Source organism: Mus musculus, chromosome 1, assembly GCF_000001635.26.
Source record: "Mus musculus strain C57BL/6J chromosome 1, GRCm38.p6 C57BL/6J".
NCBI lineage: Eukaryota > Metazoa > Chordata > Mammalia > Rodentia > Muridae > Mus > Mus musculus.
In genome coordinates this window covers 12,040,400-12,062,228 of record NC_000067.6, presented here as the reverse complement: position 1 = coordinate 12,062,228, position 21,829 = coordinate 12,040,400, and the positions used below count along the sequence as shown (strand labels likewise).

At 39.9% G+C, this 21,829-nt stretch overlaps 1 long non-coding RNA gene across 1 annotated transcript in view; it reads left to right on the top strand.

Annotated features, from left to right (window-relative positions):
* The first annotated feature begins 1,195 nt into the window (after nt 1-1,195).
* The window catches only part of Gm30974, a 31,950-nt gene continuing 11,316 nt past the window's right edge, over nt 1,196-21,829 (top strand). The window contains exon 1 of the long non-coding RNA XR_373208.2: nt 1,196-1,381. This is a non-coding gene — a long non-coding RNA (predicted gene, 30974). The remainder of the gene's footprint in view (nt 1,382-21,829) is intronic.

The window sequence follows — 21,829 nt, the reverse complement described above, 5'->3', positions numbered from 1 at the left end:
CATTCTGATTGAGAGTGGGACCAGAGGTGAGAAGGACAGACCAATATATCAACAGATACATGAGCAATGGCACTACTATTTTGCTTAAAATTTATTATAGAATTTTGAAATACAAAACTCATTTCAGTTTTTTAAAAAAAAACTTGTATTTGATTTGAAACACATAGATCTATCTATCCCTAGATATATTAGACAGACAGATAGATGATAGATAGGTAGATAGATAGATAGATAGATAGATAGATAGATAGATAGATAGATAGATAGATAATATTTTAGCATTTGTAATTTAGGGATTTTGGCTTTTCATTTCTGTCCTGAATGAAGAACTCACTGATCTTTGGAACATTTAAGACAGGAAAAGAAAAATGGTAAAATGAAATAAATTCAGTGGTCATGCTATAGACAATTTCAAATGTTCAGTTTATTTTTAAAGGTTGATTAATAACTATTCCATAAAATTTAGAAAATCTGAGTAAATTAGGTGAACATATCACTCAAAAACTTTTAATTTTCTTGAGAGCGGAGATAGATGAAAAAAGGCCATAAATATTAGCAAAATGGCTCTGGAAAACAGACAAGATGGTTTTCCTGACCAAAGCAGCAAGCATCTCTTGGTCTCCTATAATGACATAATGAATTATGATTTCAAGGGGTCAATGAATGGCAGCAGCTGGGACACCAGAAGGATATAGAGTGAAGCTGGAATAAGGAAATTGAATAACAGCAGTTGAGTTAAAACAACACCAACTTCTGCCCAGCACCCTGCAGACAGAGCTACACCTCAAGAACCCTTTTGTTTTCTGGAATTTAAACAATTTCCTTTTAATTCCCAGGGAGTCCACATTCTTATTGTGGTATTAATATTATTTACATTCATTCCTCGCCTCCTAGAAGCTCAAGGTGATTTAGTAACTATAAGGAACCCAAAGTTAATAATCTGAAATGCCAGCCATGATGACATGGCAACTCCACTGTTCTGAGCTCCTAAAGAAATCGGTATGCAAAAGGAATTAACTTCTTTTAACCTGGAACTGAAAAGCAGCTATGGAGGAAGGAAAAAGCTTATTGGTTCTTCATGATTCTGATTCTGGCATGTGTATTGAGGCATTGTTTGGAAAGCTACCTTCATTTTAGAAGCTGTCTAACAGAACAACAATTCTATCAGTGAAAACAGATGTCATTTCTGCCTCTTTCCATGGGAAAATTGCTGGAGATAGTAAGAAGGGTGGTACTAAAAGATGAGAGAATCAGTGAGAAAGCAGTGCAAGAGTAAAAGTAGCTTTCAGTGAGGAAGTAGTACACTGAGCAGCAGCCAGCTGCGTTACAAACACAACAAGATCAAGTGGATATTGGCAACCAGGGGCTCAGTGTAGGAAGGGTAAGTAGATAGAGCAAGAATGACTCTTCAAAAATCTTGTTTGTTTGTTTGTTATTGTTTCTTTGTTTGTTTGCTGAAGGTTATCAAACATCATGGGAGGATGTTGTGGATAACCCTGGGGCTAATTATATTTGCTGTTAATTACTTTGAACCCAGAATGAGTCAGCACTCAGGTGATTTCCTGTAAACCAGCTTCCCATCTTAATTTGTAAAATAAAAGAGATCTGATGATTGGGCAGATAAAAGGAAAGGTGGATCTGAAGGTGGAGGAGGGAAGGAGAAAATGGAAGAGGGAGAGGACACAGAGGAGGAGGAAGAAGAAGACAAGTGGAGCAGAAGCACATGGCCTGGAGAAACAGCAAGTTCTAAGGGGTCCCATAGATGTGGAAGATGGTAGTGTAAAGATAGATCTGCCCAATCTAGGTGCCTAGCATGTATCGTATTAATTGAGCTGTGTTTTCATTGCCAGGGCATATTTGGATTAGAGATTTACCGAGACAGGAACATTGTTGTGGAATTTGACCTGATGTCGAATATCAGATATGGAGAATAGGGAATTATCTCCATATAACTTAGGGGAGCCCTTGTTGAAAGCAGGAGACAGGGGCATAAGGAGGACAATATGAAGGCTCAAGGTTCAGAGCTATATGAAATAAGGTTCTTGAAGAGCCAAGGTTTGCTCAAAGAGAAAGACTCTGATAGTGGGTAGGAGACAGGAAGGACCAGGGTTTTGACTACTATCCCTCTTCAAGTGATGTGGTAAATCTCCAACCCAAATAAGCCCGTGCAAAGAAAGCACAACTTAATTAATATCAATACAAGTTGCACACCTAGATGGGCAGATCTACCACTACACTGCTCTATTCCTCATATAGGAGATCCCTTATCACTTGCAGATTTCTCCAGGCCACATGGTTCTGCTCCATCTTCCCTCCTCCTCCTCCTCCTCCTCCTCCTCCTCCTCCTCCTCCTCCTCCTTCTACTCCTCCTCCTCCTCCTCCATTGTCCTCTCTTCTCTCCCTTTCCTCCTTCTCCCTAACACTTTTCAGCTCTACCTTCCCTTCCACTGCCGGACTCTAGCCTTTATTTTACAAGTTAAAGTGGGGAGAAGGTTCACAAGAAGTCACCTGATTCACTCCTTGTCTTAGGCAGCTCCTCCTGGGAAAGTGGAACTAGCATCAAAATACAAACAGCATCAGGGCAATCTACAACAAAGTGGGGAGTGTGACCCATCACAGTTCTATGACTCCAGCTCTCCCCTGATGTTTTGTCCATTAGTGAACAAATGTTTTCAATTTTCCAGTGATTTGAATGGATGTGCAAGGTAACCAAAGTACCCCAATGTGTTCTGCCTCCGTTGCTTCCTCACCGCAGTCTCATGACTACCTTCTTCCCATGAAGCTTCTGCAGTTAACTATTATGCTCCAAAAGGCTAGAAGGCAGAACATTTCCCTGGTATGTTGTATAGGGGTGGGAATTTTATCAAAAGACTGGCATCTTGCTTTAATATCATCATCTCATCTCACTGGTCTTATGGACGGTTCAAAAAATTAAGCTGAGACAAAACACAGTACAGAAGATACATAGAATTTATTACAGAGAAAAGGATTGGTAAAAATCATTTCCCAACCTGTTGGTGGCCTTTTTGTCTTATTAACAGTGTCTTTTGCCTTACAGAAGCTTTGCAATTTTATGAGGTCCCATTTGTCAATTCTTGATCTTACAGTACAAGCCATTGCTGATCTGTTTAGGAATTTTCCCCCTGTGCCCATATCTTCGAGGCTTTTCCCTACTTTCTCCTCTATTAATTTCAGTGTCTCTTGTTTTATGTGGAGGTCTTTGATCCACTTAGACTTGAGCTTTGTACAAGGAGAAAAGAATGGATCAATTCACATTCTTCTACATGATAACTACCAGTTGTTCGAGCACCATTTGTTGAAAACGCTGTCTTTTTTCCACTGGATGGTTTTAGCTCCTTGGTCAAAGATGAAGTGACCATAGGTGTGTGGGTTCATTTCTGGGTCTTCAATTCTATTCCATTGATCTACCTGTCTGTAGCTGTACCAGTTTTTTTTTTTTTTTAAATCAAAATTGCTCTGTAGTACAGCTTTAGGTCAGGCATGGTGATTCCATCAGAGGTTCTTTTATTGTTGAGAATAGTTTCTGCTACCCTAGGTTTTTTATTATTCCAAATGAATTTGCAAATTGCCCTTTCTAACTCAGTGAAGAATTGAGTTGGAATTTTGATTGGAATTGCATTGAATCTGTAGATTGCTTTCGGCAGGATAGCCATTTAGACTATATTAATCCTTCCAATCCATGAGCATGGGAGATCTTTCCATCTTCTGAGATCTTTGATTTCTTTCTTCAGAGACTTGAAGTTCTTAGCATACAGATCTTTCACTTCCTTAGTTAGAGTCACACCAAGGTATTTTATATTATTAGGAACTATTGTGAAGGGTGTTGTTTCCCTAATTTCTTTCTCAGCCAGTCCATCCTTTGTGTAGAAAAAAAGGCCAAGGGTACCATTGTGCTGATCTACATTTTAGGTGGGCCTTTGCTGTATATAAAGTCTATAGAATGTGAAGCTCTCCCCATTTGGACTAACCCCCCCCCCAGGAGGGAACATGGGTAAATCCTTGCTCTTTGTCTGAAAGCTTATTACTCTATATAAGAGTTAGTATAAGATGTGGGGCTTTGTACTGGCTAGTTTTATATCAACTTGACACAAATTAGAGGAGAGAAGCCTAGTTGAGAAAAATGTCTCCATAAAATCCAGATGTAAGCCTTTTTCTTAATTAGTAATCAGTGTGTGTGTTGAGGGGGGAGCCCACTGTGGGTAATGCCATCCCTAGGCTGGAGGTCCTGGGTTCCATAAGAAAGCAGTCTGAGCAAGCTATGGAGGAGCAAGCTATGGAGGAGCCAGAAAGCAGCACTTCTTTATGGCATGTGAGTCAACTCCTGCCTCCAGGTTCCTGCCCTACTTGAATTCCTGCTCTGACTTCCTGTGATGATGAAATGAAATATGAAAACATAAGCCAAATAAACCCTTTCCTTGGCAACTTGCTTTTTGGTCATGATGTGTCTCATGGTGTTTCCTCAAAGCTAAAGAAACTCTAAGATAGGCTCTTAGGACAAAGATAACATAATTATTATGAATTATCTTCTCGGCAGTTTGGAGTGTCATACTTTCCGAACTTTAAGAGTCACACTCCTCTGCCTAGTGACTGGAATTCTTCAGTTCCAGACCTTGGTTTAATGGGCTGTTGATTATAAAGTAAGTGTGCAGCCTCTGGTGCCCTAAGTTTCTGATATCTAACAAACTACCGAAAGAGAAGTCATGACATATTTGCCTTGGCCATGGCAATAAATCTTACTGTAATCTAAGCTGCCATTCTCTCAATCCCAAAGGAGTCCTGTGATTATAACTTAAATTATTCAGAATGAGTAGTATGTATGACACTTCTCAAAACCAAAACTGACTGGAGAAGCTTTGATGAACATGTCTTTAGTTCTTCTTCCCCATCCTCACCCCCCCCCATAAAGGGCAGAACTCACATCCTTATAGTCTTTGACAGCTCAGGGTGTGAATCCAAAAGGGAGCTAGACTTAATTGTACAAAGAGAATAAATATGCAGTAACTCCCCAGCCAGCTCCAGCAATATACATCTCTCCTGGGCAAGATTTCTACCATCTCTACTTACAGAAAATCGCTTGCTGCAGACAGAGATCTAAGAAATACTTCGAAAACTAAAAGACCTTTTGGAATATAGAGCTGTTTGATGATTTTTCAAAACATAATTTACTTTTTTATTCTAAATGAGGGAGCAGAAGAGACCATTCACTACATGTATGCATTCATGTATATTTATCATATTATTACATATTATTACTTCATGCTTTAAGTTTTATCTAGGAAAAGAGTAGAGATTTATTTTGAAACGCAATTTTCTCACTGCTTATGTTCTTCCATTTTGTATGAACACTATCAGTGATGGAAACGCTTCATCTGAAAGAGTAACTTGAAATAATTCAGATTCTTTGAAAGAGATTGTCCTCAAAATAAAATCTTGAGGTTTTGTGTTGCATTTAAAAAACATTGCCTTTTGTGTCATACACCTTTGATGTTTTTCAGTTGATGATTAAATCTTCATGTTTTTGGTTTCCTGGTTATAAAAAAGCATGGAAACAAAGGCAACACTGCCACAGGGGTGTGATGCAAGAGGCAATCATATAAAATGAGGTTTGGATGTAACTTAGCTTGAAATTGTACCACCTAAGTAAGTAAGGTGTCTCTGTTATTATGAAAGTTTTGTACTTGCAAACTTCTGGAAAACAAACAAACAAAACTTTCATTTGTGGAGTTGAGCATGTTAACAGGAAGCAAGCTTTCAGTCACTTAGAAAGGCACTTTTCTTCCTCTGACACAAATTTTGCTTTTGTGATTTGATTGACAGCCATCCCACTGTCTATAAACAATCCACCATTACCCCAAATTACCATTCAGTCCCTGCATCCAACATTTAAACATTGAGTGGTTTTGCGTTCAATAAAATTCCTTTTCATTCCTTCCTAGGTTGCCATGTCTCTTCAAACAGAGACAGAAAAGCTCCGGTCTGTGTCAGACAGATTTTAATTTTCAGTCCCCATCCATTTGCAGAGGACTAGACACAGGCAAACAGACTCTCCCCCAAAGCCTAGCAACCTGCAGTTTAAACAGTCAATGCATAAGAGTCCTGGGATGGGGGCCTGGACCTGTTCACACATGAATAAAGAAGATTAAGATTTCCTTTCAAAGACCTGAAGCCTTTTTGACAGCCAGTGTCAACAGCACTGTCTGCCTTCAATGTGAACCAGTCTTCTAGCACAGATTCCCACAGGGAGGTCCTGCCTATTAGCATGCATCACACCACTGTTCCTTGTCGGTATTTAATGGGAGAATAAGGGGGTAAAGTTTTGCAAACTCTTACTTAGGCACAAAGAAAGGATAACTTACAGGAATTGTTGAAAGAAAATACCAGTGAACATGAACACCTACAGGGAGCATTTAAAAAGTGAAGAGCCCAGAAGGGAAAGGAAGAATAGTTGGGATTTCTATTATCTAATTGCAGAGAAGTTAACAAAAGCTTTGTAGCCAAAGAGGTGTTTTGAAATTCCCTCAAAAAATCAGCTTTACTCCAAGAAGGGGGAAAAAAAATAATGTCTAACTTTTATTTTCAAGTAAGGGTATAGGACAGCTTCAGAAAATAAGAGTTTATTATCAACATACTTAAATAACCATCCTTATAATTAGGGGAACACTTTCAAAAGGAAGACTTAATTTTTTCTTAATATTTATTAAGGAAAAATTAAAGTAAGTGCTTTATACATAGGCGATTTGTAGCACTAAACGAATGGACTAGGGCTTTATTACATAGTGAGTTTCATAACAAATTTGTGTCCTTAATAAAAACCACAAAGGGGGAAATAGTATCCTGTGTATGAATGGCAGCCTCTCCAACTTGTCAGAGACAAGTTCTAACACTGGAACATGTTAGCATATGGATCCTCTCTCCTTTGAAACTGTATCCCATCCTCCTACTAATTAATATGTGCCAAATTATTTGAGGATGAGTTGAAATACTTAAATTATACTTATTTATAAGATCATGGCTGTCTTTCATTATGTGACCAATGTTTACACAATTTGATGTCAACTTTGATGTCAACAATTTGATGACCAGACAAGAATATAAACCAAAATGTACAACTGCATAGATGGCTGCCATGCTTCCATACCAATGAGACTCAGTGGCTTCAGCAGAACTGGGAAAAGGCTCTCACTGATCTACCTACCCTCCTTCATTGATTGAATACTAGAGTACCCTATGCCAGGAACTGGAATAAAGGCTGGACTACACCAAATTCAACTGAAATAGTCTGGAAAGTGCCAATTATATGCTAGCTTTCCCTGCACAAATCATGCTTTTGCTGCATTTGACAATTTTAAACCAATGAGAGTATTTACACCACAGAAAATAGCAATGCAGCAAAATAGGGATAACTTGTTGTTGGTGGTAGGGTTTTGGTTTTGTTTGTTTGTTTATTTATTTATTTATTTGCAATTGATTGACATATATTTGCTAATATCTCACTAGATAGACAAGGTGTTTCTTTCCTCTTTTTCATACTCAGGTATACGTTATCTAGATACTTTTGCAATGTATATCCAGAGATGGCTCTTTTGTGATAAAAGGATAGGACAAAACTAAGAAGACTGTACCTCATAGATTTCTTTCCTTCTGGGATTTGGGAGGAGCTAGTAGAATTCAAGAATATCTGTCATTCAGCCTTCAGATAGATAAAAGGCCCAGAACAAAAATCAAATCTGGCTTGGACTTCTCATTGCTATGTTATGACCAAAGCTAAATTATCATGAGAAGAAAGGAAGGCTACCTAGGCTACCTGAAAAAGTTAAGCTGTGGCTCTACATACAGGCAATGCTTTCTGATCATTTGTGTACTTAACACACATACTGGCTGGCACTTAACTACCTCTTGATGGATGGCAGGACTGCCATGTGGTGGTTCTCAAAATTAAACACATCAGAACTACCTGGAGCCTTTCAAAACCACATGTAGAAAATTCTCAGCCTCAAAGACTTTGATTTAATAGTCTGGGATGGGGCCCAAGGACTTTGTGTTTCTATGTAGGTAGGTAACAATGATGCTGTTGGTTAGCACAACACATCTAGAAAACCACTGCTCTAGGGTTGACTCAAATATCTCGACTCCAGTGCCTTCAGAACAATCAATGGCCCATGATGCACCTGAGAGCATGGGCCATCTTATCCCTGAGTCATACAGGAATTTACCCATGGCTGTAAAAGCTCTCTGTATCTGGATAAAAGAGACTCAGAAATATTCAAATAGTGTAAACTCACAAGTTCCTTCCTTATCATCATTTGTTCTTCATGGGGTAATGCTAGTTTTGGTAATCCTTTGAACTTGACATCCACAGACAATTACCTCCAGCAAACAAATACTCTTATACAAAATAAAAATAGTGCTTCAAAGGGGGAGTGGGTGGGTAGGGGATTGGGGGGGTGGGCATGGGGGACCTTTGGGATAGCGTTGAAAATGTAAACAAGGAAAATACCCAATTAAGAAAAAATAGTGCTTCATACAGAATGTACTTTATCGTAGAAACAGTGAGCACAAGCCACGTGTCCTTGCATGTGTGTCACTGATGACTGCCGTGTAAAGTGGAATCCATGAATTCATCAAAACTCTTTCTGACAGCCTCTTGGAGATGTTTTCAATGCCAGTTCAAAGCACAGAGACCCAACTCTAGCCATAGTTATTGAAACCTTGTTCGTGTTTTAAAATGGAAACTGGAATGAATGCCTAGGAGACATTCATTCTACAAAACAATAAACCCATCTCTGTTACTGTTCTGTGAGTATTTTTCTCCTACCAAGACCTGACTGTCCCAGTCAGTCATCTCAGTGATCATAAGAGTGGATGTCAGGCAAGGGTAAGCTCATTTGGATGAGATGTAGTTGACTGCTAACGTAGTCTAAAAGACCTCACTAAAGGTCCATTACCAGTGAGTAACAAAGCCAACATTATTGCCAATTCTTTGGGGATTTAAGATGTATTTATGTTTAGAAATAGTCTCCACCCATGGATATAAATACCCTTTGAGAGTTGATAGCTAATTGTGACATATGAGTTTAAAGGTAAATATAACCTATCTATTTATATGTATATATACATACACACACACACACACACACACACACACACACACACACATATGCACAACCAGCTCATTTTTGTACATTTATGGATCTGTGCTCCCAAAAACCTGCCAAACAATAATGAAAATTTCTTTTTAGAATAGAGGCAAATACGATTTGTGAAGGTGAATTGAAATTTATAAGGTCATATTACATCTGAAAAATTCTGATTAAAAATTTGAATGTGTCTCAGATGTTCTGACAATCTAGAAAGTAAACTAAAGGAAAAAGAGAGGTAATTCTGCTAACCTTATATAAACAAAGTCAGGGAAGGGGAACTTGGAGTAAGAGAGTCAACAATGACCATCAAAGAGCTTCCTTGTCGCTAGATGGTGACAGCACCAACTCAAGCAATTACAACTATCTGGGAAGCAGATGCGACTTAGAGATGCTTGGAGTCAGAGCCCTGTCCGTGCCATTCTGGTTCTGTTTTACTGCATCTAAATTCTATCCACACAAAATACATAAGTATTTCACAGCCTTAGCTTTACTGAGATTCATTTTAATTTAGTTTAACTTGAGAAAATTAAAACAAGCAGCTATTTATGTTACAAGCATTCTGTATAGAATTTCATGAATGAATTTTTAATTAGGAACACATTTTTCCTCCAATTCACATCATTTCACATGTTTTCCAAGTAGAAGTTAACTTCTACTCTAATTTACTGAAGAGAACATGTCTAGACACTGAAAGATTATAGGGAAACATAAAGATAAGTGGAGTAGATACACAAACACTCTGAAATGGACTCTATTCTCTCATATTTCAGCTATTTATAGGAACCGATTTTCAGACTAAAAAGAGGGATCTGGGAACAACCTGGGACCTTCCCTGTGAAAACGTACTTTCTACCATAAATCAAAGCATTTTTCATTCATTTCAATAATTTGTGCACGTAATTTGGTCCAGCTCACACACCATATGTTCTGTTTCCACAATTCACACACCTTATAAAACATTGCCCCTTCAATGCAGTTCCTGAACGATCTCAGACTTGTTCTGGATGAAGTCGTAAAGTCAGAAATAGGGAAAGTGCTTTGTTTCCACTCAGAAGTGAGATACAGCTGAACGGTCCACTTCTCTCTAGAGAGATTGTGCCTTTCTTAGACAGCGTGGTGGTTCTTTCCGGACTATGGAACCTCCTTCTGTCCAGTCACATATCATTCCTCGTCCTCAGTAAAGAAAGGAGATGGTTGTTCTCCAGAGAGCTGGATCCATGGCTTCCATGAGTCTTGTATGCTGATTACATTATAAAATCTTATAATAAATGAATAATTCACAAAACATAAAAGTAGAACACATACAATGTATCACTTTCTAGGTGACTTTCTCATCAATTTTGCACAGATTGCAAGGCACAAATTACAGTGTGTCAAGTTGAAATACAACTCTTCTTCCCTAGTTCCCTGGTGCCTGGTGATTCCTTTCTTTCATGGTATTTATTCTTTTCCTTCTGGTTTTTAGGCATGCCACCATTTCTTTTCCTTCACCAGACACAAACTGAAGAAAGGTTTTTTTAATTTGTGTGTGTGTGTGTGTGTGTGTGTGTGTGTTTGTTTTGTTTTTTGTTTTTAACTGCAGCATGAGCCTAATCCCATCACTCAGCAGGATGAGGTAGAATTTCATACCAGTCTGGCTTACAAAGCAAGACCCCGTTTCAAAAGAGTAAATAGAAGTTTCTTACCTTTATGTGTATATGGAGCAGACAGATATCCCAGAATTCTTTCAGGGATTAGAATGGACGTTTTTCTATCTCACATTCTAGCAGAGTCTGCATTCCAGTTCTTTAGAAGACCCTAAGGAGGGTCACATGAGAGTACTCACAACATTTATCTCACTTGCCTCGGACCATCAATCTGTCATTTTCACTATGGCAGGTGGGTAGAGGACTCAGTGCTTTGACCTTCAGAAATTCTACATATCCCAGTGTCTCAGAGCCAGGCACCCTTGTGCCACCGTCCACCTGTTGAGAGACATCCTCAGCTGCCTCAATGCACACAGGGACTCAATGGTCCAAACTGTGTTTATCTTCAATCATAGGCAAGGTCATTCACTTCTGTTAAATTTCTCCTAATACCTATCAAAATCAATTCATTGCAAAAAAATTAATTTATCCAAATAAAAGTAACTCTTCAGACAAACATCTTTAAATACCATTTAGTGACCAATAACTGAAAGTCCAGAGTTCAACTTTTAGCTTGAAAATCTTCCCACTTAATTATTTTAAGTTTAAAAAATAGCAGACTGTTTTCCTCGGTGTGTCTGTTATCACCACCATGTCAAATGTCACATGCTTCCTGAACCTCTACAAGATCATGCAGAAATGGCATTGTGTAGCTGTCAGCATCGTGGACTCATGGAACCCCAAAATGGCTCCCTCCAGTTGACCCCAAAATTCCCCTCTTCTCAGATTCCTGCTTCTAAACACAAAACAGAAAATCTTTTGCTTGAATTAGCCCATGTGTGAATTTATAGGGTCACTTGGTTCAGGTCCACAAAGATTTGTGGAAGTCTGTTTGATAAAGTTTGATTAATTCCCAGTCAGCAGTCTGAACTCTTCATTTCAGAAGATGCTGGGCTGAGTAGATGCGACCTGAAGACTGTGGACTCTAGCCACTCATCTAGCCATAGGTAGGGGATGGCACTTCCACTGTATGCTGGCCTCAAAGTAGCTGTTAACCTGCACCCTTTACAAGAATCTGAAAAGTCTCATTTGACCAGTGTTGCTACAGGGCATGTAAATGATGACATTAGTGAAGATGAAGATGAGGCATACTAGTTCCCATTGGCCTGGTGTTGATGCTGAGGGAGATTTCATTTTGATCAGATAAGCCTTTTGTCATTTTCTAAATAGTAAATGATAATTAGGCATTTCAAACAGGAAAAAAAGAAAAAAAAAAAAAAAACAAAAAACCAACTGTAGTGGCTATTCCTGGTTGTCAACTTGACTATATTTGGAATGAACTACAATCCAGAATTGGAAGGGTCACCAGTGACCCTAATCTGGAGGCTGGGAAATAGAAGTTTCTGACCTGGATCTTGGTATGGAGATCTTGAAGACAGGGAGATCTCCGAGTTCAAGGTCATTTGGGATTAAAGGTGTGGTGGAACACATCTTTAATCTGGGCTGCATCTTCTGCTGGAGACCATATAAGGACATTGGAAGAAGGGAGTCGTGCTCTCGCTCCTTCGCCTGCTTGCCTGCCATGTGGGACTGAGACTGAGTGACTGCTAGATCCTTGGACTCCATTCACAACTACTACTGAACTATTGTTGGGAATTGGACTGCAGACTGTAAGTCATCAATAAATTCCTTTACTATATAGATACTATCCATAAGTTCTGTGACTCTAGAGAACCCTGACTAATACACCAAACAAACAAACAAACAAACAAACAAACAAAAAACCAAGATTACTAAATAAGAACTGGTAGCTCCCAAGTCTCTTTTATCTTTGAAAGGAAATAAAATGTAGATAAATAGAATATTTTAAAAACGGATCTAATTTGGTTAGCATGTAAGGTGGTCAGTAGAATATGAGAGATGATGATCTTACATATACTTCTTACATTTTAAGCCACCTTCATACAGCATAAAATTAATCACACTCTCCATTAGTATGTCTCTTCTTGTGCTGCTATCAGACAGAAGCCAGGCAAACAAGAAAGATTTTGCTTTGAGCCATGGTATGAAGATGCTGTCCATGATGTCAAGAAGGCTAGGGGTGGGTGGGGCTCCAGGTGTGGCAGCCAGCAATGGAGGCAGCTGCTCATATTGCATCCTTCCTCAGGAAACAGAGAGAAGAGCACTCAAAACTGTTTACCCTGTTTCTGTTTCCATTTAAACTGAGAGCCTGGTACACAAGGAAGTACAACCCACAGTCCGAGTAGATCTTCCTCTCTCAATGAAACCTCCCTGAAATGATTCTCACTATTCCAGTGATATGACTCCTATTTGATTGTAAATGTAGTCAGTTTGTTAATGAAGCTTAACTATTATACAGTAAAAAAAAAAAGTACTTTTAGTAATTTTTAGTAGATCTTAAATGTTCTTGTCATTGAACAATACCTGAAGAAATGAATATTTTATTTTATTATTTTTTTTTGTTAGTACTGAGATAAAACTCAGGGCTCCATGCATGCTAGGCAAATGTTTTGCCAATGAACGACACTAAAATAAACATGATACATTCCTTATTTTAAATTTATTTTTCTGGATGCATGCTATGTGCGTGGAGGCACCACATCATGGCACGTGTGAAGTCCAAGGGACAATTTTATGGATCAAAGTCTCTCCTTCCTCATTTATATGGGTGCTGAAGATTGAACTCAAACATTGAAGGTTGGGTGGCAAGTATTTTTATCCAGTGAGACATCTGTCTGGACCAAAGCCACTATAAGTGACTTTATTTATTTATTTTACAATGTTTACATATAAAAATTTTATATTGTATGTCACAGCTTTATGGAACTCATATTTATAAATTATTACCTCATGAAGTTGAAAAATATAAAATAAAATTCTAAAAAGTTTGCAAGTCCAATGGGCCTCTCTTTCCAGTGATGGCCGACTAGGCCATCTTTTGATACATATGCAGCTAGAGTCAAGAGCTCCGGGGTACTGGCTAGTTCATAATGTTGTTCCACCTATAGGGTTGCAGATCCCTTTAGCTCCTTGAGTACTTTCTCTAGCTCCCCCATTGGGGGCCCTGTGATCCATCCAATAGCTGACTGTGAGCATCCACTTCTGTGTTTGCTAGGCCCCGGCATAGTCTCACAAAGAGACAGCTATAACTGGGTCCTTTCAGCAAAATCTTGCTAGTGTATGCAATGGTGTCTGCGTTTGGAAGCTGATTATGGGATGGATCCCTGGATATGGCAGTCTCTAGATGGTCCGTCCTTTTGTCACAGCTCCAAACTTTGTCTCTGTAACTCCTTCCATGGGTGTTTTGTTCCCAATTCTAAGAAGGGGCAAAGTGTCCACACTGCTCTTCGTTCTTCTTGAGTTTCATGCGTTTAACAAATTGTATCTTATATCTTGGGTACCCTAAGTTTCTAGGCTAATATCCACTTATCAGTGAGTACATATTGTGTGAGTTCCTTTGTGAATGGGTTACCTCACTCAGGATGATGCCCTCCAGGTCCATCCATTTGCCTAGGAATTTCATAAACTCATTCTTTTTAATAGCTGAGTAGTACTCCATTGTGTAAATGTACCACATTTTCTGTATCCATTCCTCTGTTGAGGGGCATCTGGGTTCCTTCCAGCTTCTATTATAAATAAGGCTGCTATGAACATAGTGAAGCATGTGTCCTTCTTACCGGTTGGGACATCTTCTGGATATATGCCCAGGAGAGGTATTGCTGGATCCTCCGGTAGTACTATCTGCAATTTTCTGAGGAACCCCCAGACTGATTTCCAGAGTGGTTGGTTGTACAAGCTTGCAATCCCACCAACAATAGAGGAGTGTTCCTCTTTCTCCACATCCTTGCCAGCATCTGCTGTCACCTGAATTTTTGATCTTAGCCATTCTGACTGGTGTGAGGTGGAATCTCAGGGTTGTTTTTATTTGCATTTCCCTGATGATTAAGGATGTTGTACATTTTTTTCAGGTGTTTCTCTGCCATTCAGTATTCCTCAGGTGAGAATTCTTTGTTCAGCTCTGAGCCCCATTTTTTAATGGTGTTATTTGAGTCCACCTTCTTGAGTTCTTTATATATATTGGATATTAGTCCCCTATCTGATTTAGGATAGGCAAAGATCCTTTCCCAATCTGTTGGTGGTCTTTTTGTCTTCTTGACAGTGTCTTTTACCTTGCAGAGGCTTTGCAACTTTATGAGGTCCCATTTATCGATTCTCGATCTTACAGCACAAGCCATTGCTGTTCTATTCAAGAATTTTTCCCCTGTACCCATATCTTCGAGGCTTTTCCCTACTTTCTCCCCTATAAGTTTCAGTGTCTCTGGTTTTATGTGGAGTTCCTTAATCCACTTAGTTTTGACCCTAGTACAAGGAGATAGGAATGGATTGATTCGCATTCTTCTACATGATAACCGCCAGTTGTGCCAGCACCGTTTGTTGAAAATGCTGTCTTTTTTCCACTGGGTGGTTTTAGCTCTCTTGTCAAAGATCAAGTGACCATAGGTGTGTGGGTACATCTCTGGGTCTTCAATTCTGTTCCATTGGTCTACTTGTCTATTGCTATACCAGTACCATGCATTTTTTTATCACAATTGCTCTGTAGTACAGCTTTAGGTCAGGCATGGTGATTCCTCCATAGGTTCTTTTATCCTTGAGAAGAGTTTTTGCTATCCTAGGTTTTTTGTTATTCCAGATGAATTTGCAGATTGTCCTTTCTAATTCATTGAAGAATTGAGTTGGAAATTTGATGGGTTTTGCATTGAATCTGTAGATTGCTTTTGGCAAGATAGCCATTTTTACAATGTTGATCCTGCCAATCCATGAGCATGGGAGATCTTTCCATCTTCTGAGATCTTTAATTTCTTTCTTAAGAGACTTGAAGTTCTTAGCATACAGATCTTTCACTTCCTTAGAGTCACGCCAAGATATTTTATATTATTTGTGACTATTGAGAAGGGTGTTGCTTCCCTAATTTCTTTCTCAGCCTGTTTATTCTTTTTGTAGAGAAAGGCCATTGACTTGTTTGAGTTTATTTTATATCCAGCTACTTCATTGAACCTGTTTATCAGGTTTAGGAGTTCTCTGGTGGAATTTTTAGGGTCACTTATGTATACTATCATATCATCTGCAAAAAGTGATATTTTGACTTCTTCATTTCCAATTTGTATCCCCTTGATCTCCTTTTGTTGTATAAATGCTCTGGCTAGGATTTCAAGTACAGTGTTGAATAGGTTGGGAGAGAGTGGACAGCCTTGTCTAGTCCCTGATTTTAGTGGGATTGCTTCCAGCTTCTCACCATTTACTTTGATGTTGGCTACTGGTTTGCTGTAGATTGCTTTTATCATGTTTAGGTATGGGCCTTGAATTCCTGATCTTTCCAAGACTTTTATCATGAATGGATGTTGGATTTTGTCAAATGGTTTCTCTGCATCTAACAAGATGATCATGTGGTTTTTGTCTTTGAGTTTGTTTATATACTGGATTACGTTGATGGATTTCCATATATTGAACTATCCCTGCATCCCTGGGATGAAACCTACTTGGTCAGGATGGGTGATTGTTTTGATGTGTTCTTGGATTCAGTTAGTGATAACTTTATTGTGGATTTTTGCATTGATATTCATAAGGGAAATTGGTCTGAAGTTCTCTATCTTTGTTGGGTCTTTTTGTGGTTTAGGTATCAGAGTAATTGTGGCTTCATAGAATGAGTTGGGTAAAGTTCCCTCTACTTCTATTTTGTGGAATAGTTTGTGCAGAACTGGGATTAGATCTTCTTTGAAGGTCTGATAGAACTCTGCACTAAACCCATCTGGTCCTGGGCTTTTTTTGGTTGGGAGACTATTAATGACTGCTTCTATTTCTTTAGGGGATATAGGACTGTTTAGATCATTATCCTGATCTTGATTTAACTTTGGTACCTGGTATCTGTCTAGAAACTTGTCCATTTCATCCAGGTTCTCCAGTTTTGTTGAGTATAGCCTTTTGTAGAAGGATCTGATGGTGTTTTGGATTTCTTCATGATCTGTTGTTATGTCTCCCTTTTCATTTCTGATTTTGTTAATTAGGATGCTGTCCCTGTGCCCTCTAGTGAGTCTGGCTAAGGGTTTATCTATCTTGTTGATTTTCTTAAAGAACCAGCTCCTCGTTTGGTTGATTCTTTGAATAGTTTTTCTTGTTTTCACTTGGTTGATTTCACCCCTGAGTTTGATTATTTCCTGCCATCTACTCCTCTTGGGTGAATTTGCTTCCTTTTGTTCTAGAGCTTTTAGGTGTGTTGTCAAGCTGCTAATGTGTGCTCTGTATAGTTTCTTTTTGGAGGCACTCAGAGCTATGAGTTTTCCTCTTAGAAATGCTTTCATTGTGTCCCAAATATTTGGGTATATTGTGGCTTCATTTTCCACCTACAGGGTTGCAGATCTCTTTAGCTCCTTGGTTGCTTTCTCTAGCTCCTCCATTGGGGGCCCTGTGAGCTGACTCACAGCTGACTGTGAGCAGGATGATGCCCTCCAGGTCCAACCATTTGCCTAGGAATTTCATAAATTGATTCTTTTTAATAGCTGAGTAGTACTCCATTGTGTCCTTCTTACCGGTTGGGGCATCTTCTGGATATATGCCCAGGAGATGTATTGCGGGATCCTCCGGTAGTACTATCTCCAATTTTCTGAGGAACCGCCAGACTGATTTCCAGAGTGGTTGGTTGTACAAGCTTGCAATCCCACCAGCAGTGAAGGAGTGTTCCTCTTTCTCCACATCCTTGCCAGCATTTGCTGTCACCTGAATTTTTGATCTTAGCCATTCTGACTGATATGAGATGGAATCTCAGGGTTGTTTTGATTTGCATTTCTCTGATGATTAAGGATGCTGAGCATTTTTTCAGGTGCTTCTCAGCCATTTGGTATTCCTCAGGTGAGAATTCTTCGTTTAGCTCTGAGCCCCATTTTTATTTACTGAAGGTGTCTTTTGCCTTGCAGAAGCTTTGCAGTTTCATGAGGTCCCATTTGTCAATTCTCCATCTTACAGCACAAGCCATTGCTATTCTATTCAGGAATTTTTCCCCTGTGCCCATCTAGGAAAGGGGATAGCATGTGAAATGTAGATGAAAAACATATCTAATAAAAAAATTAAAAAGAAAAAAGAAAAACTGGACTATGGATTTACCTAACACTGCTTTTTTTTGCTATTATTTAATATAAAATCTGAAAAATAAAAGATGGGTATGATGCATGGATTTTCATGATCTTAAATGAAGTTTATGTACATTTCCTTGCTTAAGGGAGCAAAATGATGTGAAGTTAATAAAATTTTGGTATTATGATAACTTCTATATAATATGAATATTTGAGTACTTAAATTTTATATCTCAACAAGTCTTCATTTTGTTTGGCTGTGACTTTTGGTTATGGTTATCGTAACATTTACGATGTTGATATTTTCTTGGTGAAGGGTGAGAGCATACTTATCTCTGGGTATAAAGTGCCAATACTTAAAAATGGTTAGGCATTTTGGTGGTTCAGTGCTCTGGCAGTTGAAGGTTCATATCTAACACTTCCTTAGGCTTGGGTAGCTAGCTACACAGAGTCTTCTTGTTGATCTGTTGGTCTCAGATCTAATTAAAGAGAAGTTTGTTACCATTAAGTTTTATATGCTGCTACTGAACTCTAAAGGTTACTGGGCTATGCTGGTCATTCTTGTGGTTCATAGTCATCCTACCTTTGTAACTAGGATTCTCAGACTCTCAGAAGTGAGATAACCTTGTTTTAACATAAGGAACTTAAAAAACTATATTTGTATATATATGTATGTTTGTACACACATACATATATGTATTTATATAATGTTTATTCTATTTGTTATATTCTTCTAGAGAACCTTAACTTAAACACTAATCATTAGAAAGGGATTTGTGATAGAGTTCACCACTTAAACTATTACTGATATTCTCCAATAGTTGCAGAGAGAAACCTAGCATAATTGGTGGAAGCAGATGGAGAGATCCACAATTAAATATTATGCAGAGCTTGTTGAATTCTGGGAAAGAGGTGGAGGAAGTATTGCAGAAGCCAAAGGGGTCAAGGACAACACAAGAAACCCTACAGAATCAACTATCCTGGGCCCATAGGGGTTCACTGAGACTGAATTACCAACCAGAGATCATACATGGCACAGACCTAGGCCCCCTACACATATGTAACAGATGTGTAGTTTGTATTCATGTGGGATCCCTAACAACAGGAGCAAGGTCTGTGTCTGACCCTGTTTTCTGCCTTTGGATCCCTTTACCCAAACTTGCCTGCCCCATCTAGGCTCAATAAGAGAAGATTCACCTAGTCCTACTATAACTTGATAGTCCAAGGCTGTTTGACATCCATGGGAAGTCTCTCCTTCTCTGAGGAGAAAGGGAGAGAGGAGAACAAAGGTGAAAGGGAGGAACTGAGAGGAGAGGAGAGAGACGCTGTGAACAAGATATAAATAAAATAAATTAATAAAAACAGGTGTATTAGTTAGGGTTTTACTGCTCTGAACAGACACCACAACCAAGGCAAGTCTTATAAAAAACAACATTTAATTGGGGCTGGCTTACAGATTCAGAGGTTCAGTCCATTACCATCAAGGTGGGAGCATGGCAGCATCCAGGCAGGCATGGTGCAGGAGGAGCTGAGAGTTCTATGTCTTCATCCAAAGGTTGCTAGTGGAAGACTGACTTCCAGGCAACTAGGGTGAGGGTCTTAAGCCCACACCCACAGTGACACACCTTTTCCAACAAGGCTACACCTCCAAATGGTGCCATTCCCTGGTCCAAAAATATACAAACCATCACAATAGGATAAAATAAAAAGAACAGGGATAGCATTCTTTAAAAAACATTTTAAAAATTATTATTCAATTTATATCCTGGTCACAGCCCCCTTCCCTCCACTTTCCCTTACAAATCCATACCCACCCCCCATAACCCACTCCCCTTTTCCTCAAAGAATGGGAGCCCTTCTTAGTTACCACCTCATCCTGGGATATCTAGATCCAACAGGACTAAGCTTATATTTTCCGATGCAGTCCAGGTAGGGGGGAGGGGATCCAATTGTAAGGCACAGAGACTGAGACAGCCCTAGCTCCATTTGTTAGGGGACCAACATGAAGACCAAGCTGCACATTTGCTACAAATGTGTAGGGGTTCTAGGATCAGCTTCTACATGCTCCTTGGTTGGTGGCTCAGGCTCTGTGAGCCGTCATGGTTACACGTTAGCTGACTCTGTGGATCTTTTTATTGTGTCCTTGACTTGCTCACCTCTATTCCCTACTCTTCCACAAGAGTCCCTGAGCTGTGATCAGGATGTACAGCAAATAAATAAATTAATAAAAAGATAAAATAAAATAAAAAAGAAAGGGAATATGGGAACTAAAAAGGGGCCCTGGGGAAGACAGAGGAAAAACCCATGCCCCGCCAGAATTCCACCTATGCTCTGGTCAGCCGGATGTGGGAGGGCTGCCAGACTCTTTCCACTCAACCCCGGGTGGGCATCCAAGCCTCTGACCCACTCTTCCGGGGTTGGTCAAGGGGCAGCCCAACCTTGGAGCCCCAGAGCTATTCTCTAAAGCCTTGGGGTTATGGGAGAGTTGGATGAGGGAAGAGAGTTTTCCACACCAGGGAGAGTGAGTGCAGTGGATCTTGACTGGAGCACAGGAAGGCCTTCCATCTGGAAATTAGAAATGGCTCATTAGGAGAAAGCCTATCCCATCCTCCAAGCACAGCGGGCCTTGATGAGCAGAGACTGTCTATGCTTTTAGAGCTTTATTGTAGAAAGGCAGGGAGAAAGAGAGGAGAGGAGAGGAGAGGAGAGGAGAGGAGAGGAGAGGAGAGGAGAGGAGAGGAGAGGAGAGGAGAGGAAGAGTGTGGGGAGCGGGTGTGGCGGCAGTCCCAAAGGCGCCAGGGACTGCAGCTAAGTCATATGACTTGCACCTGACTTCCTCATATAAGACACAAACATCTTGAGTGCTGCGCAGGTGTACCAGGATACAGGTGAATCCAATTTGGTGGAGATTTGCCCCTGCTGCACTGATTAGCTGAAGCTGCGTGCCTGGTGAGGTGGCGTGGCCTGCTGTGCGTGGATGTGAACTGAGAGTATAAAAGAGTGAGAGGCCCAGGGTTCGGGGGAGATATAAAAACAAGGGAGATATAAAAACGAGGGCGATATATAAACAAGGGAGATATAAAAACAAGAGAGATATAAAAACAAGGGAGATATAAACAAGGGAGATATAAACAAGGGAGATATAGAGAAAGAAGAAACAGGACTGAATAAACGTGTGCAGAAGGATCCTGCTGTGGCGTCGTTCTTGCTGGCGAGTTGGGGGCGCGCTCGAGAAGTGGTGCTGAAACCCGGGAAGAAAAACTCGGGACGGGACGAGAAGACCTGGGACCCAGGACAAGGGAAAAGAAACATCTTCAGGCAAGAGCGAAGACCCCCTGCTACAGGGAGGATTCAGAACTGCATCACGGGGAAAGGTGGTAATAAAGTGTTCCCGTAAAACAGACTGTTGAGAAGGATCCAGCATGGATTCAGAACTCTTCAGCTGGGGAACGGTACTGATGAAGAGAAAGAAGAAAGATGAAGACTGAATAAACTGCTGTTAGAAGGACTGGTGGTCGCATCGTTCTTGCTGGTCGAGAGCAGGCGCGACAATTGGTGGCCCGTACGGGGAACCGACTCCCCCACCGAGTTCAGAACTTTCAGCAGTCAGTGGTTGCCGGCAGGGTAAGTTCAAGGTGAGTGAAACTTGTGACCCCAGGAGTTTGGGAAGGACCTCGGATAAAATAGAGGTGAGCATAAAGTTGCCAGGAAGTAGGCACAAAGTAACCCAGGAGTTTGGGAAGGACCTCGGATAAAATAGAGGGGAATATAAAGTTGCCAGGAAGCAGGCACAAAGTAACGAAAGGTTCACGGCTTTGGGACAAGATAAGGTTCCTGGCTTTGGGACAAGTTAAGGTTCCCGGTTTGGGGACAAGTTAAGGAACTATGATAACCTCAG